The 14757-nt window shown below is 44.0% G+C and overlaps 1 protein-coding gene across 1 annotated transcript in view; it reads left to right on the forward strand.

Annotated features, from left to right (window-relative positions):
• The window catches only part of LOC116852896 (homeobox protein aristaless-like), a 170325-nt gene that overhangs the window by 57390 nt on the left and 98178 nt on the right, over positions 1-14757 (forward strand). The gene's annotated exons all lie outside the window — the stretch shown is intronic.

A 14757-nucleotide genomic window follows, 5' to 3' on the forward strand; every position in this document is an offset into this window, starting at 1 on the left:
TTTTTTTTGTTTTATTCGAAAACCGTTTCGAATGAAGCAATATCACTTTGGAACAATGTGGTACAAAGTCAGAACAATCTGGAACAACTTTCAAAATTATAAATTTCAAAAAGTAGTGTAGTAGTAGTAGCCAACTTCATACACTCCAGTAAGTTACTTCTTAACGAGATCAAACACCTTTGAAAATGCCGATACAGACTTCGCCGATCGCGAGTGCCGATAAGTAATCCGGGTTATAGAAGGGTAGGATACACAAAATCGGACAGAGATATATCGGGTGATTTGGAATCTCTCTTCCCCTGGAGCAGCTAATTTTCAAAGTTATTCCAGTCGAAGATTCAACGCGACGAGGAAATATGCTAGGATATTGACTTAAAAAAATAGCTGTGGAGAGAAGAAGCAAAATATTCGTTAAGAGAAATTTCTCTTTTTAATTTTAAAAAAGAAAGAGAGAGAGAGAAAACGGCAAATAAGAGCAAAGACAAATACTGTTTATATGTAGTACCTTTTTTCTACTTTTGACCTGGAAACGACAATACAGAATAATTCGCGAGGCGCCGACTATATCGATTCGTCCGACGCCGGACGACGTCTACGTCCTCGCCGTTCGTTACGTTAATTCGTTATATAAGTCGTGCCGCCGCAGACAGCTACGTGAAACACGCGGAAACGCCGGTTAACTGTTCTCGTCCGGTAAAGTCATTGATCGACTACGCGTGCCAGCCAGTCACGTGTTACGAGTTACGTTGATTCGTGGAATTGAACGTTGGAATTAATTCGGTTTGCAAGTCGATAGCCGCGCCGACGAACGAGGGCGGTAGGCAGAAGAGGGTGGATGGGAGAAGAAAGGGAGAACTTGGTAGGAGCGATCGGGCAATCAAAGCCGACTGGCGAACGTAGGAAATCGAGAGAGAGAGAGAGAGAGAGAGAGAGAGAGAGAGAGAGAGAAGAAGGTAGAAAGAGAGAGAAAAAGAGAGAAGATGTGTTCGGGGTCGTAATTCACTCCGAGACACGCTGGAGGCGTACGGTCGAAATGGAAGACGCGATTCAGATGGTATCGCGTTTTACGTTTGTTTGACATTTAACCGATGTAATTGAGCCTGCTATCGGGAGAAAGAGACAGAGAGAAAAAGATAGAAGGGAGAAAAGAACAAAAGAAAGAAAGAGGCGATGCGATTTTGTTTCTTCGTTAACGAGGTGATGTTTAATAGCTCCCCCACACTGGGTATCGGCAACTAAGTTCGATGGAATTTGCCGACAGTGTTGGGCATTAATCGACGATTTTCTTAGACTAAAATAATTAATGGATCAATAATAAAAATTAATCAATCGCCGTGTATGCAATCATGAGTAATTTAATCGATTGATGAAATTAATTATTAATCAGTGTATCACCCAATCACAATAAAGCTTGACTAATGATTAACTTCACCAATCGATTAAATTATTTGTGATTTTATATAAGACGATTGTGATTACTTTTGGTGATTGAAAGATTTATCGATTATTTGAATCAAACTAAATTCCGCAACTCATTAATTACTCCCCAACACTGTACCTGTCGAGGTTTAACTATACAAGCATTGCTTGTTGAGTAGAGTTTTTAGGTCTTTAAATTTGTTCAATGATGTGAGACTGAGAATCGAATTAAATTCCCATGGAAGTGATAAAAAAGTCAAGCTTGACGAAGGAATTATCTGTTTATACGAAGGCTTCGAGTCATAATTTTTTATGATATACTAGTTATCGATATCCATGACCTTTGCAAATCATTCTTTCGTACTTAATTGTTAGCATCCGTAATTAATCACTATATGGATGTTCCATACACTCCAACGGTAAACGTTTCATCGATCGCTGTACCGGCTCCGATATCGTTCGACTCGAACGAGGCGGACTGATTCATCAATTAGCCAACATCGACTGAGAAAATTATCCCCTTTTCCTCTTCTCGCGCGTCTCGGCCATCCTCGCGTTACATTTACATTTATTACACTCGCAATATCGCGCGAATAATGGTATCTCCATCTACGATGCGTGCATCCTCCGCATCACGGCGAGGGGATGTAAATCAATACATTACGGCCGACATTACAAGCCGACTATCCGGCCGTTCTCCATCTCGCGCATTATCTACGCGATGCGCGCCGATATCGTCCTCTCAGGTACGAAGACGAAGAGGCCCCAGTCGCGCCGCTATCTATCGTGGACGCTTCGATCCTTATTACCTCCGGCACCGGAGCTACGCCCATCAATTTGCATTTCCATTCGTGGTCCTGGGGTAACGTTATCGGCCGGCGTCGTCGACGTCTCGACGATCATCATCGTCGATCAAGCGAAATCGCATCTCGCGCCTTTTGTTTTGACCACAAACGGACTGTTCTATCGGTTTCCTCAACGCCGCGTCGTGACTTTTCGTGATCGTTCACACGTGTATCGTGCATACAGGCGTGTATGCGTTTGTAGCTGTGTGCGTAGCTGACGCACGGCGCGGCAGGATCGGCTTAATCCCAAGTTTTCACGTGTCATCCTGACACGATGCATCTCTATTTCCCTTTGTCCGCCTTTTCAATCTCTTATCCAATGTGCTTCCATCTACATAGTTTCTGACACATTAATACACGAAGAGAGGATATAGTTCTCCTTTTTTTTCATATAAATTCTTTTCAATCTTACTGTTTTTAGTAGAATAGATTGTCAATCTTGTTAAGAAACATAGTCGCTGGAAACATAATAAGTGTTTATATTTCAGTTCTTAAAATATAAACAGTATATATGAAGTGAAAAAAATAGAGTGAATTATTGCAGAATGTCGATCTGTTTTAGCTCGAATTCCAAAAGATTTCGGCTACAGAACACTATAGTAATTTTTACTGTAAAATTCTCTCCGTGTGCTCATTATACTTATTATAATATTATAATATTGAACCAGAATATGAAAAAGTTTAATTCAATTTTCTACTCTTGTCGGATCTAAAATTCAACAAAAAATTTCTGAATTTTAACGAAGAGTCGTAGTTACGTCAACTATTCAGTGTCTATTGAATGCGTCAGATTTGACTCAAATCGATTGCAAAAGTTACCAAAAAATCGTTTCAATTTTTGTAATCAAGTGAATCCGCAGAAGACAAATTCAACTTCTGACCGATTCAATATACACAAAATACATCGTATCAACGCGTCATGTACTAATTAATATCCATCACTACGATCATTTTCGTCCTTTTCGAAGAATTATCTACTAGAGATGTGCGAATCAAAGATTTTTAATGTCAAATTGAATCGAATGAAATCGAATCGAATCGTTAAAAGAATTTTTAATTAACATAATCATTGCATTCAACATGAAAATAGTGACTTCAGTAACTAGCAGAGAGAGATAACATTGATCATGTGATATCAATTCATTTTAAAGTAAGAAATATATAATATATAGTCGGTAAACGTGTATGGAATACAGTTCCAGCCTTGAAAGTTGCGGAACGACACATATCGATCCGACAGTTGTCGGTAAGAGTTTATCAAGAAGCCATTATCTTTTTTTAATATTTCTGAGGAAAATCTTAATGTATAGCAAACTTTTCAAGTCATGCTAATTCCGTGAGGCTAGATGTCTTTAATAGCTCTTCGTTAATATACGCGATCTGTATTCGAATCTTTACGATTCGAAATATTCGAATTATGCAGATTCGAATTTGAATCGAATCAAGTGAAATTCACACATATTTTTTTATTCACCGAGACAGTGAACGGTATCGAGTTTTACTCGATTCCTTACTCGACAATTTATCTCGTCACTGCAAAAGATATTATCCTTCTTTATTTTCTTAAATTTGTCTCTGGATTAAACGCGACACGTAAAATGACAGATTAGTCACGCTCTCGAGTGTCTCCAGCCGACCCTGGATGCAACGTGCGCAGGTGTGCGGATCGAGGCCCAATGGAAGGCCGCAAGTGCGCGAGTGCGAGAACACGAGTGTCTGCGTCGTGTTTCGTGTTTCGCTGTTGCGGGTCGCGCCATCGCCGGGTAATAATCTGCCGCGCTTTTGCGGTTTCGCTCGGCGATCCGCATCGCTCTCTCGCGCGCGCGCGAACATTGCCGAGCACACCGGCACCGGCGCATGATCTTGTTGGTTTAGGGATATTATCGATAATTTGACAATCGACCGCCGGGCACGACGCCTCTTTCGCCACCATTAACCGACCGCCGTATATCTCGCCATTACGGTTCGCGCTCGATTAGAGTTGCCATTCGCGCTTCCAGCCGTACTCATAAAATTTCTGCGCAAATCAGCACCCTCCGCGCGAGAGGAGAGCGGACATCGACGATCGACGGGTATAAAGTCTCTCCCTCGGGCCATTTCGCAATCCCGTAAGCATTCACGTAAAATAAGGCAGAATCGCCGATGGTCGCGTACACCTGAACGTTGCAGCATTGATGAGCAGTCGACCATAATACAATTTGCTTTCCGTTGCAAATGGGAGATCGCGAATATCTAACACAACGGGATTTAATAACACTGAGTTAGCAGTGAACATTGTCAAGTTGCACATCTATGTGCTCTGTTTCATTTTGACGCGACATTCCTCGACAAGAATCTCTGGTTCAAACATACGTTTGAACGCGTAGTCTGACCGCGATCGAGGACCGACGCTTTGTCGCGTGCGGTTTGCCTCGCGTTTTCGTCCGGCCCCGGGTTTCGCGATCGTGGCGCAAATGAAAATCGGCAAAAAGAGATCGGCGAGAGAGATCGGCGCAGGAAGCAGCAGCTGCGCGGCCGGACGATCGGCCGGACTTCTTCCTGCTAAACAAACAGGGAGCGAGCGTGGCGAGTTTCTTTGGGAAACCGCAGACTACTTCCCTCGACTCGTTAACGAGATCCTCGGTGCTCGATCATGCGAGCTCTCGCGCCAATCTCCCCCTTCCCGCCTCGTGCTCTCCCACCCTCTCTCTTTCTCTCTCTCTCTCTCTTACACACACACACACCTGACTTCTTCGCCGAATCTCGACCGCAGGTTTCGCGCCGCGGAGAGACCGCGAAGAAAAACGAATCTCCGGCGTATAGCGGGCCGCAAAAACGAACGGAACAAACGCTTAAGAACACACAATGAGACGCGAGCGATGAATCAAAATGCCCCGCGAGTCCCGCATTTGCTTTGCATTACCGTGCGCGAGCGCCGCCTGGGAATCGCTTTCGGATCGTTCGTCGCGCAAAAACTTAACGACCGGCTAGCGCGCGAGCACAGCGGTAACAGCGTGTGGCGATATATATCGCGATATTTAACCCAGTATCCACCGTGGAGCTTCTTGAGGCCGATTTTTCGCGTCCTCGCGTTCGTTCCTGCGGATTCGCGACTCGATTGACGGTTCGACCGCAGAGCGCGTCCTGAAGATTGCTATAAATAACACCCTGAAAAAAAATTAATGTTCTCGAGGAGGTAAACAAGAGGAGATTACCTCTTGCTAGTTATTTTTAATAAAACTACGATCTGGCTTCTCGAGAAAAATTCGCTTCCGGTGGTCGAATGGTTTCTCAAATCATTCGCGCGCGAGTATTCTTTGTCGCGCGCGTTTAACTTTTTTCAAACTCGCTTTTAGAGGGAATTCACATCTTGGCGGTAAAAGCAGAAAGCAGAAAACCAGTCGGAATCGCGCTGGTGGAAAAGCAGAAACGGCCGACTACTCTGAGTACAATCGGTATATTCCTCACTGAGATACGCATAAAATGGTATACTGAAAAATTGATATTTTTGCTCTTAAAAAAATCCTCTAAAATAGATAATTAATGTGTAAAACATTCTAAACATAAGATTTATTCCCTTTGAAAGAAAATTCTCTCGTGTGGAGAGTTTCCTTTCGAAAAAAAAGAAATAAATCTTATGTTTAAAATATTTTATATCAAATATCTATTTTAGAGAATTTTTCTAAGAACATCAATTTTTCAGTATACCATTTTGTGTGCAATGGCTCATACAGCTAGTGGTTTAGTTAAAAAAATAGTACTGCAATCAGTAAAATCTCGACTGACAGAATCAGTCGATAGTAGCGACTGTTCCTATTATTGATGCACAACATGTTTCGGTTAACGCCCGACAAAGTTTGAAGTTTGGAGTTCCGCATTCGCGAGCACGCGTGCGCTTGTTCCATAACAATAACTGTAAAGCCGGCATACTGTTAACCACTTTCTTTCATTGAGCAACGCTTATCTGCTCGCACTTACGTCATTTTCTCCGTCGCGTTTTCTCATTTGATAATTTAATACTGCCGCAGGTAAATTAGACAAGCGGGACTTCCGCCTCGCTTAAGTGCATATCCTGGATTTGTTTCCATGCCCGTTGCACCGCCTAGACGAAAAGGAAGGAGGTCTTAACCTGCGTCTTCCGGTCGATAGACAGCGGTCTCACGTAAGAAAAAAAAAGAAAAGAGGAAAAAACGAACAATATCTAACCGTATACTTCCACATCATACTTAGCGCTCGCTAATTCCATCGAAGAATTTGCATTACATAACAGGAAAACACCGTGGAATTTTATCATTGGGCGCACGGTAACGAATCCGTGTGTTAAGAGTCTTGTCGCCACTTCTATATAAATTTGAAGTCTTTGCACGATATCAAAGTCAAATCGAAAGATTGACTGACACGTGCATTGAGAGGAAAAAATAGTTGAAATCTAATTAAAATTAAAGTTGCTCTAAATTTTTGTAGCAACACGCATGTAAGGCTATTATCACTAACACTACAATAGAATTTAATAAAAGAAAGATGATTCTCTTGACAATTTATAGTAATGATTTCTCTATATGATCATAGATTTACAACTACCAAACATTTTTCCCTCAGTATACCGGCAATAATCTGATGGAAATCCTCGACTAAAGGAATATCCATTCCAAAAACGTTACATTAACAATCCGGCACCGATTACTTTCTGTTAGCGGCCCGCGTTAATTTTCGAAGAACGCGAATTTCGAAACCTCGTCGCAGATTTGCGCGTTTCCATTATTCTTTTGGCGAGTAAAGCGGAGCCGCGTTGAGGGAAAATGCGGGCGAAAGAATCCGGAAATTGTCGGCGCGTCGTCGTCGCCGCTTCACCGGCTATATTGCCGAGGCGTCGGCCGCGAAGATTAACCAATCAAACGGATGTTGCCACCGCACAATAGCCGGCTTAATGAGTGTTAGCCGGGCCGCTTATCGATCGTGCGAGCCGATCGATGATCCCCTTTTCTTCCGCCACTTTCCACGTCATTCCCGAGGCTCCTTCTTTTGCCGGCAGGCGAGCTCCTCGTCTCCCTTTTTCATCGCCTCACGGCACAATGCCTCCGTCTGGTAGCGGATACCGTCTCCGATATCTATATCTTCGCCGGCCGGTCAGGCCCCTCCGAGAATCGCAGTGGGCGAGGGAAAAAAGGGGTTGGGGATCGACGATTGAGAAAGGAGAATAATGTTTTCGTTGGCGCGTAACGAGTCGGGGGAATGGTCGCGCGATGAGAGCTTCGAAGGACATGAAAGAACGTCTCTCTTCGAGAACGGAGACCGCTGAGGTGTAATGAAGTGTGGAGTTTCGTGGCGGAAACAATACGAGGAGAGCAAAATATGATATTGCACATCGGCAAAAATGCAACACCACTAAACGGCACAACGAGGAAAACAACACGCGCGTGAAGCAACCGATCAGGGGATCGCAGATGTGATTAAGCCCGGTACGAAACAATGAACGAGAATACACGACAAGTGTGTATTCTCTTCATTCAGTGTGTTTGAATATTTGTTAAAAAAATTGCGATATTAATAGGGATTTCCATACGGAGGAAAGAGGTTAGTCGAATTGAAGTGGCATAACCAGACGCGTTTTAGTTGAAGCAGGCAGATTTTTTGGTTCTTTACTTCACTTGTTTTCCAGGTTTGAACCGCGCCGTCCTCGTATTTAGTTCCGACGTTTCGTGAACATTTCAATTTACTTCTTCTGAGAGCAGGTCGCCCTGAAGCGGTCTAAGCCCGAAAAACAAATGAAGTATCGGACAATACCGTGAAAGCCTAAAATACCAAATCAAGCTTTTCGGTTCTTGGCTCCTGGCTCCTCTGCTTCTGACGACTGCTTCTGATAACGTCAGAAGCGAAGAATTGGATGCCCAAAATCCCTACAAGACACGTCAAAATAAGTAGATATAAAAAAACTGATTTGCAATCGATTGAATGTGTGTACACCTCTAAAATACTCCAAATACTTTCCTTCTGCTTCAACGATCAATAAGTAACCTAAAATTAACGTGACATGCAATTTTCCTTAACCTACTATCCCTACTCCTTCTAACCTACATTTCCTTACTACATTTATTATTTTGCATTAATTTCAGGTTACTTAATGAATTAGAGCAAAAGGAAAGTGTTTCAAGCATTTTAAAGGTATGCTTCATCGATTGCAAGTGCCTTCTGGATATATGTTTTGATTTCAACACTTTGTTGGTTTGTAAGAATTTTAGGGGCGTGCATATCCTCGCTTCTCTAATGTCAGAAACCAAGATGGCCGCGGCGAATAGCTGGGAGTCTTAAGAACTAAATTTGATTTACAAGAGTCAGAAATTCTGTTTTCTTCAATTAAAATTTTATGTCATTGTCATTTAAATTCAATCTATCCTTTTACTCCGCGTGAAAGATTTCTTAGTTTCAAACGCGGCAAAACGAATCTTCGTGCGGGTCAAGATGTATCTGGCACCTGCATGCCCGTCTATTCGCTGAGCCCGAGGGAATTAAAGGTCAAAAGAGATAATTCCCGGTATAATAGGAGAATTGACATAACCCCGCAATAATCGCCGTTTTCTTATAAACACGGAATAGCGACGAGTTTAGCGGTTCTCAGAGGCGCTAAGCGGATTAACTTGAAATCGTTTTACGCTGTGTACTTTGCAATCTCGCGATTTCATTCGCCAAGCGTCATTTATCGTCGCCGATTAGTGATGACGATTTTCCAAGGCACAAACAATGCAAGCCTGAGTTGCGCTTTTCGAGTAACCCAAGTGAGAGCCTTCCGCGTCCTCATCGACAAATCCTCCATTATTCTCTCTGTCCCCCCCCCCTCTCTCTCTCTCTCTCTCTCCCATATATTACGCTAAATTATGATCTTACCGGCGGTATTATAATACCGAGTCGAAAGGGGCGAGGTTCGCATGAGTCAGGTACCAAGCGCGCTGTTCGCGCTCGCAAAAAGCCTCATTTAATTAAGTACTCATAAAGGTCAGCGAGCGTCGGCGAGCGCATGCTGCAGCTACGCGGCCGGAGGTCTCCGAATTAACTCCGGGCGTTCTTACACCTCGTGCGCGAGCGAGCGATCGCTTCTCCGTGGACGACGTTACCGGATCCCGAGTCCGCGATCCTTCGATCTCATCCGATCTCATCCGATGATTCGGCGTAATGGGGTAGCGCCGTAGGGGGCGTGGCCCAGGCTAATGACATCATCGTGACGCAATCGTTTCCCTTCGCGGTCTTCGGCTTGTGTACTGACAGAGAGAGAGAGAGAGAGAAAGAGAGAGAACGACGACGACGACGACGACGACAAGAACAACTCCGTGATAAACGAGATCACAATGGACGAGCGACGTGTCCGTGACCGTCGCTGTCGCCGCCGTCGGTTGCTTCGATCTCTCGATCGATCGCCAAGAACGGACCGATATCTTGAGAGTTTAGATCCCAAGCCTAAGGGAGAATTCACACCTTGGCAGAAAAGCAGAAAGCTCGAAGCTAATCAGAACTCGAGCTGGTGGTCTGATTGGCTCCCGCCTTTCTGTTTTCCTACCTTTTTGCCAAGATGTGAATTCTCCCTAAGGCTAATACGGAATCGTGAGGATCGCGAACAGACAGCCGCCACAGTTTAATTCATCGCATTCGCGTTGTCTCTCCTTCACGTTAACAATCGACAGAATGGAAGGAAGTGTGGCCGGAGGGGAGTGTAGGACGCTACTTAACAGCGTTCTGATGTTAGGCGACCGGATTTTCCTCCGGTGGCTCAGCTCGCAATTATGGCGCAACCTCATCAGACGCGATAACCGCGTTTATCTCTTTAACGACACGCATCTGTGTGCCTTATCATACTCGTTTACCGCGCGCAATTTAGTAAATGCGCTGCGCTCCCGCGATCCGGCTATATCGGCATTAATTATGGTGGTGTATCGGGCGGAGGGAAGGGGAGGAGAAGGGAGGGAGCGGAATACGCCGACGTAATTTCCTGTAATGTAATATCATCTTGCCGGTGGCATTCTTTCGCGAGCAGTCGATGTTGCGAAAATAGAAAAGGAAGAAAGCGGACTATCGGAGAAGAGAATAATGAATTTTCGGCTCTGAGAATTATTGCGAGTGACGCGTCGCTATACGCCATATATATATATATATATATATATATATATATATATATATATATATATATATATATATATATATATATATATATATATAAAAGTATATTTGGTCGCGCTTGATAATATAATTATATAACGTATACTTCTCGAGCGACAGCAAGGAGTATTAGAGCCGCGCTCCGCTAAGTACAATAATTTTCTGGCTTCGGAGCACGGAATACGGGAGCACCCCGCGAGATGAAGAAATTACGTAAATTCGAAGCGCGCGCGGAGAAAACGACGGCGGCAGCGGAGGCGGCCCTTAATGCGACCGAGTGAAAAGCGATTCGCGAAATTACAGTCCCGGCATGCGTCATCTGCCTTAATTTACATGTTTACCGGTGTGCCGAGCAGCACCGATAATTTATTATTTACAATGATGCGATCGGAAGATACCGCCGAGTGGCTGAGATAGATAGAAAGAGAAAGAGAGACAGAGCAGGCATGGTAGTCCCGGGGGCGGTTGGGGAGAATCGCGCGGGAGGATCAGAAAGTAGCGCGCGGGGATAATTATTTGTAGCCGCGGTTAAGCGTATGTAATTTCGAGAGTCGGTAGCGGCAATCGATCATCGCGATCAGATACAGAGACGGGCCCCGGAGGATAAGCGGGCCTTCCCGCGGGCGCGGGCCCTGGGAGGCGGAGGGGCCCCGGGAGCGTCGGGGCCCCGAAGAGATAAGCTCGCGGCATGGGGTAGTCGTAATTATCGAGACACGGACGGCCGATGATCCTCTCGGGGCTACTTATTTCGCCACATCATCGATATCTTGTGCGCCCGTACGCCTCTAATCGCCGATCGGTCGTGCGCGCTTAACGTTTACCGGCGGCGGCGTAACGACGAGCCGTCGAGTTAACGCTGTGAGTGAGAGAGAGAGAGAGAGAGAGAGAGAGAGAGAGAGAGAGAGAGAGAGAGAGCTGAGAAGAGTATATTCATGATTTTACCTAATGGTCACAATGCTCGAACCTTCGGCCGTTTGAGTCTAATGGTCGTGATGGTCGATCGTTCCTAATTTAATCCTTTCTGAGCAATACGCCACGAGATTGTATTCTCTTGAATATCTTGGAGTGAGATCTTACTCAAAACGAGCGAAAAGTCAATCGAGTCAATCGGTGACAGTGAAAATGCTGTCATTCAGAATCGCAAGAGTGAATATTTTAACCCTTTAAGTCACACGAGGTGCAATGTAGTCAGTAGAAGAAAATCGCAATACTCTCCTCTCAATGAATTTCGGAACGCATCCAGAATTGTTTTTCTATAGTAAAATATTTATTCAATAATTCAAAGTGAAAGGAAAGATTTATTAATGAAAAATTGCCCAACCTCAAGTGACAATAACGAAGTACAAGACAACGATATAAATATATTTAGCACATTTTCCACTATCATCTCTGGACTTTATGAAAAAATATTATATCCGGATTCGCGACAGAGAGTGGGATATCAAACGCGCCATTTTCGTGCTACGAGTCCGTGGTGAACGTTAAAGTCACACGTGACAGCCGGCGCATAACACTGCACGATACAAGAACGAATTCCCGCTAACTGGATTTTCTGCGATAAATCAGCTTAACCGAGTGCGCGTTTACTGAGGCCGAGGCGTGGCTAATGAAGCATCTGCGAGCGAGCGAGCAGGACGTGCCGATGATCGGCAGTTTCGACGACGGTTCGAGTTTCTCACCGACTCCTTCCTTCCTTCGGCGCATCGCATCGCATCTCTTAACGGGTCCACGGACGTGGCAGGCTCGTTTATAACTCTCCGACCTCTTTCTCTTTCCCTGTCTCTTTCTCTCTGGCTCGATAAAAATAAATCGCACTACGCCCGCGTCCGTATCGTTTATCAATCGGGGCTCGCGCCAACCGACGGGCCGCGTCGCTTGTTCTCGTATAAAAAATTTCTTGGGATTTAATTGGGATGCAGGCCGATTCCTCAAAATAATTATGGGTTCTGGTTAGAAATATAATGTTTCAAACGTACGATTCTAGGTGGGGATACCCAAAGTTTTCCAAATATTTTCTCTGATCTTTATCTTACGTTAGAATTGAATTTCGACTTTCCAAGTAATTTCCTTTCTGATGTGTATGTGTGTGCTCAAAGTATTTAAAAAATATTTTAATTTTTTATATTTTACTCTATTGAATACAATAGTTGGTTTAAAACTAAAATTCCCTGATGCCATAAAAGTATACTGACATTACCGATTGGAAAAAGCGCAAATATAAACCCATAATATTACTGTTCCAATTCTAGCCAAAAAATTTACATCTGGCATAAATATGGCAGTAGAATAACCAATTTTAGAACAAAAAGTGCAACCTGAATTTCGCCTCTTTTCCATGAGATTTTGTAAAACTCTAAATATTCCAATAAATGATGCATTAATTTGAAATTTAAGACGATTAAAAATATAAAATCTCAATATTGTTTTCATAATCTTGGGAGATAAATAGGCCAAAGAATTACAATCTCAACAAATAACCATACTACTGAGATCGCGACAATTTAGACCGTTTATCTTCTGAATGACTACGAGAACAATATCGAGATTTTATATTCTTAATCTATTCGACATAAGCTTCAAATCGGTGTATTATTAATTGGAATATCCAAAGCTGTTAAAAAAGAAGCGAAATGTGATACTTGGTCGCACTTTTTGAACATTCTAACCGGAATCTATGCTGCATCCGAGAAAATCTTTGGAAATTTCTGTGCGGATTATATCGTCGTGGAGTGTTGAGCACTTACCGAGCAGCGTTCCCAATTTAGCGCAATGTCGAATCACCCAATCTCGCCGGGAGGACGAGCGAGACCCGCGTCTTCTTCTGCGTTCGTGTGCGCGCTTCTCCATCTGGAAGCAGAGATCGCAGCCGGATGATGTAATTGGACAGTCCGCGATGAATACTGTAATTTTTCCGCGGAGCCGCTTATCGACGCGATATACACGTACGGATTATTGCCGGCCGGACTGGAGAAAGTGCAACGTTTACGAATCATTAAGAGCGTTTAATGAAGTGTCTATCACGATGATGAGTAAAATTGCTTCTCGCTCCTCTCGCTCGGATTGTCCGCCGCTAATCGCGCGTGTACGTGTACACGTGTACGTGAGATACGCGTCTAGACTCGTGGAGCCTCGGGATCGACTTTTTGTTCCGGCCTGCTCCACCTTCGCCCCCAGGGTATATCATATAAATTTATATGAGTAGCTGATGCACGCACGCGCTATCCCTATCCGACGGGATGCCATACGTTTGTACATTATTACTCGTGCTTAAAGTGTTCAGCTTATTTCGCGTCAACTGCCCGTTTGACAGCCTGAAGACGTCGACTCTTTGCGAGCGACATTCTGGAGCATGGAGATCCACTCGCGGATCTCTCTTAAAGTGAATCAGCGAAAATGTTTCCGAGTGAATCAGTGAAGAGAGCGTTTCACGGATCACTGGTGAATTTTCGTTGATTTTCAGTGGAGAAACATTTTCTCACTTTACTCATTTATTTTTATGTCAGATCTTGGACGTGCTAAGAAAACTTGCGATCCCACCACAAAGTCCGCAGTACTCTCTAAATTTTGTTGAAGCGAAATTTCACTCGAAACCGAGTGACCGTCGCGTTATTTGAATCCAAGTGAATTTTCATTTATATAGGGTGAATTTTTCATACTGAATCGTTGAGTATTTTCATTCAAAATTGAAGAGTGAATCTAATATATCTCGCTGTCACAGAAATATATTTATTTTGATTGGTCGAATTTCTGCCACGTTTTGAATGAGAAATTTAAAGTACACAAATTCGTTATACGCTATACAGAATTAAATTTTTTCCACTTGGAAAACGCTTTCCGTGCACCTTGTGTGTGATGCAGTTTCTAGCAGAGACCTCGCCCGGGAAAAATTCAAGTTCGACAATCGACATTGAAGCGACGTGATAAAAAAGAAGGCTCTAGATAATTTGTCCTCGATTGTTCCACGAGTCACCAAGGGGCGCATCGAAATAACGCCTTATTGTTAAAAAAAATGCTTCGAAACGAAAACACACCGCGTTATTAATTCACAAGAATCCATTGTGCTCTTTGTCCCTTCCCGTATCAGTGTTCTCCACTCCAATCTTGCCGCCCCTCCACGTCCGTCAACATTCTTATCGTCGCGTCTAACATGGTTACCGGCGCGATCGCTATCGGACCCATAAAACCGCGAGAGCCAACTCTCTCGCTCTCCGTCCCGAGGCACCCAAGTTGCCATTTTAAGCAGCGCCGTTTCTTCCACCCTCCTCTGCATCCTCCTCTCGTGTGCAATCGCTCGCCGTTGAGAGATGTTCGGCTGAATCGCATCTCTGCCTCTCCAACAGCTTCACCCACTCTCCCCCCCCCCCCCCCC

This window comes from Odontomachus brunneus, unplaced genomic scaffold (assembly GCF_010583005.1).
Source record: "Odontomachus brunneus isolate Ranch 3 - 2012 unplaced genomic scaffold, Obru_v1 Obru_scaffold_261, whole genome shotgun sequence".
Lineage (NCBI taxonomy): Eukaryota > Metazoa > Arthropoda > Insecta > Hymenoptera > Formicidae > Odontomachus > Odontomachus brunneus.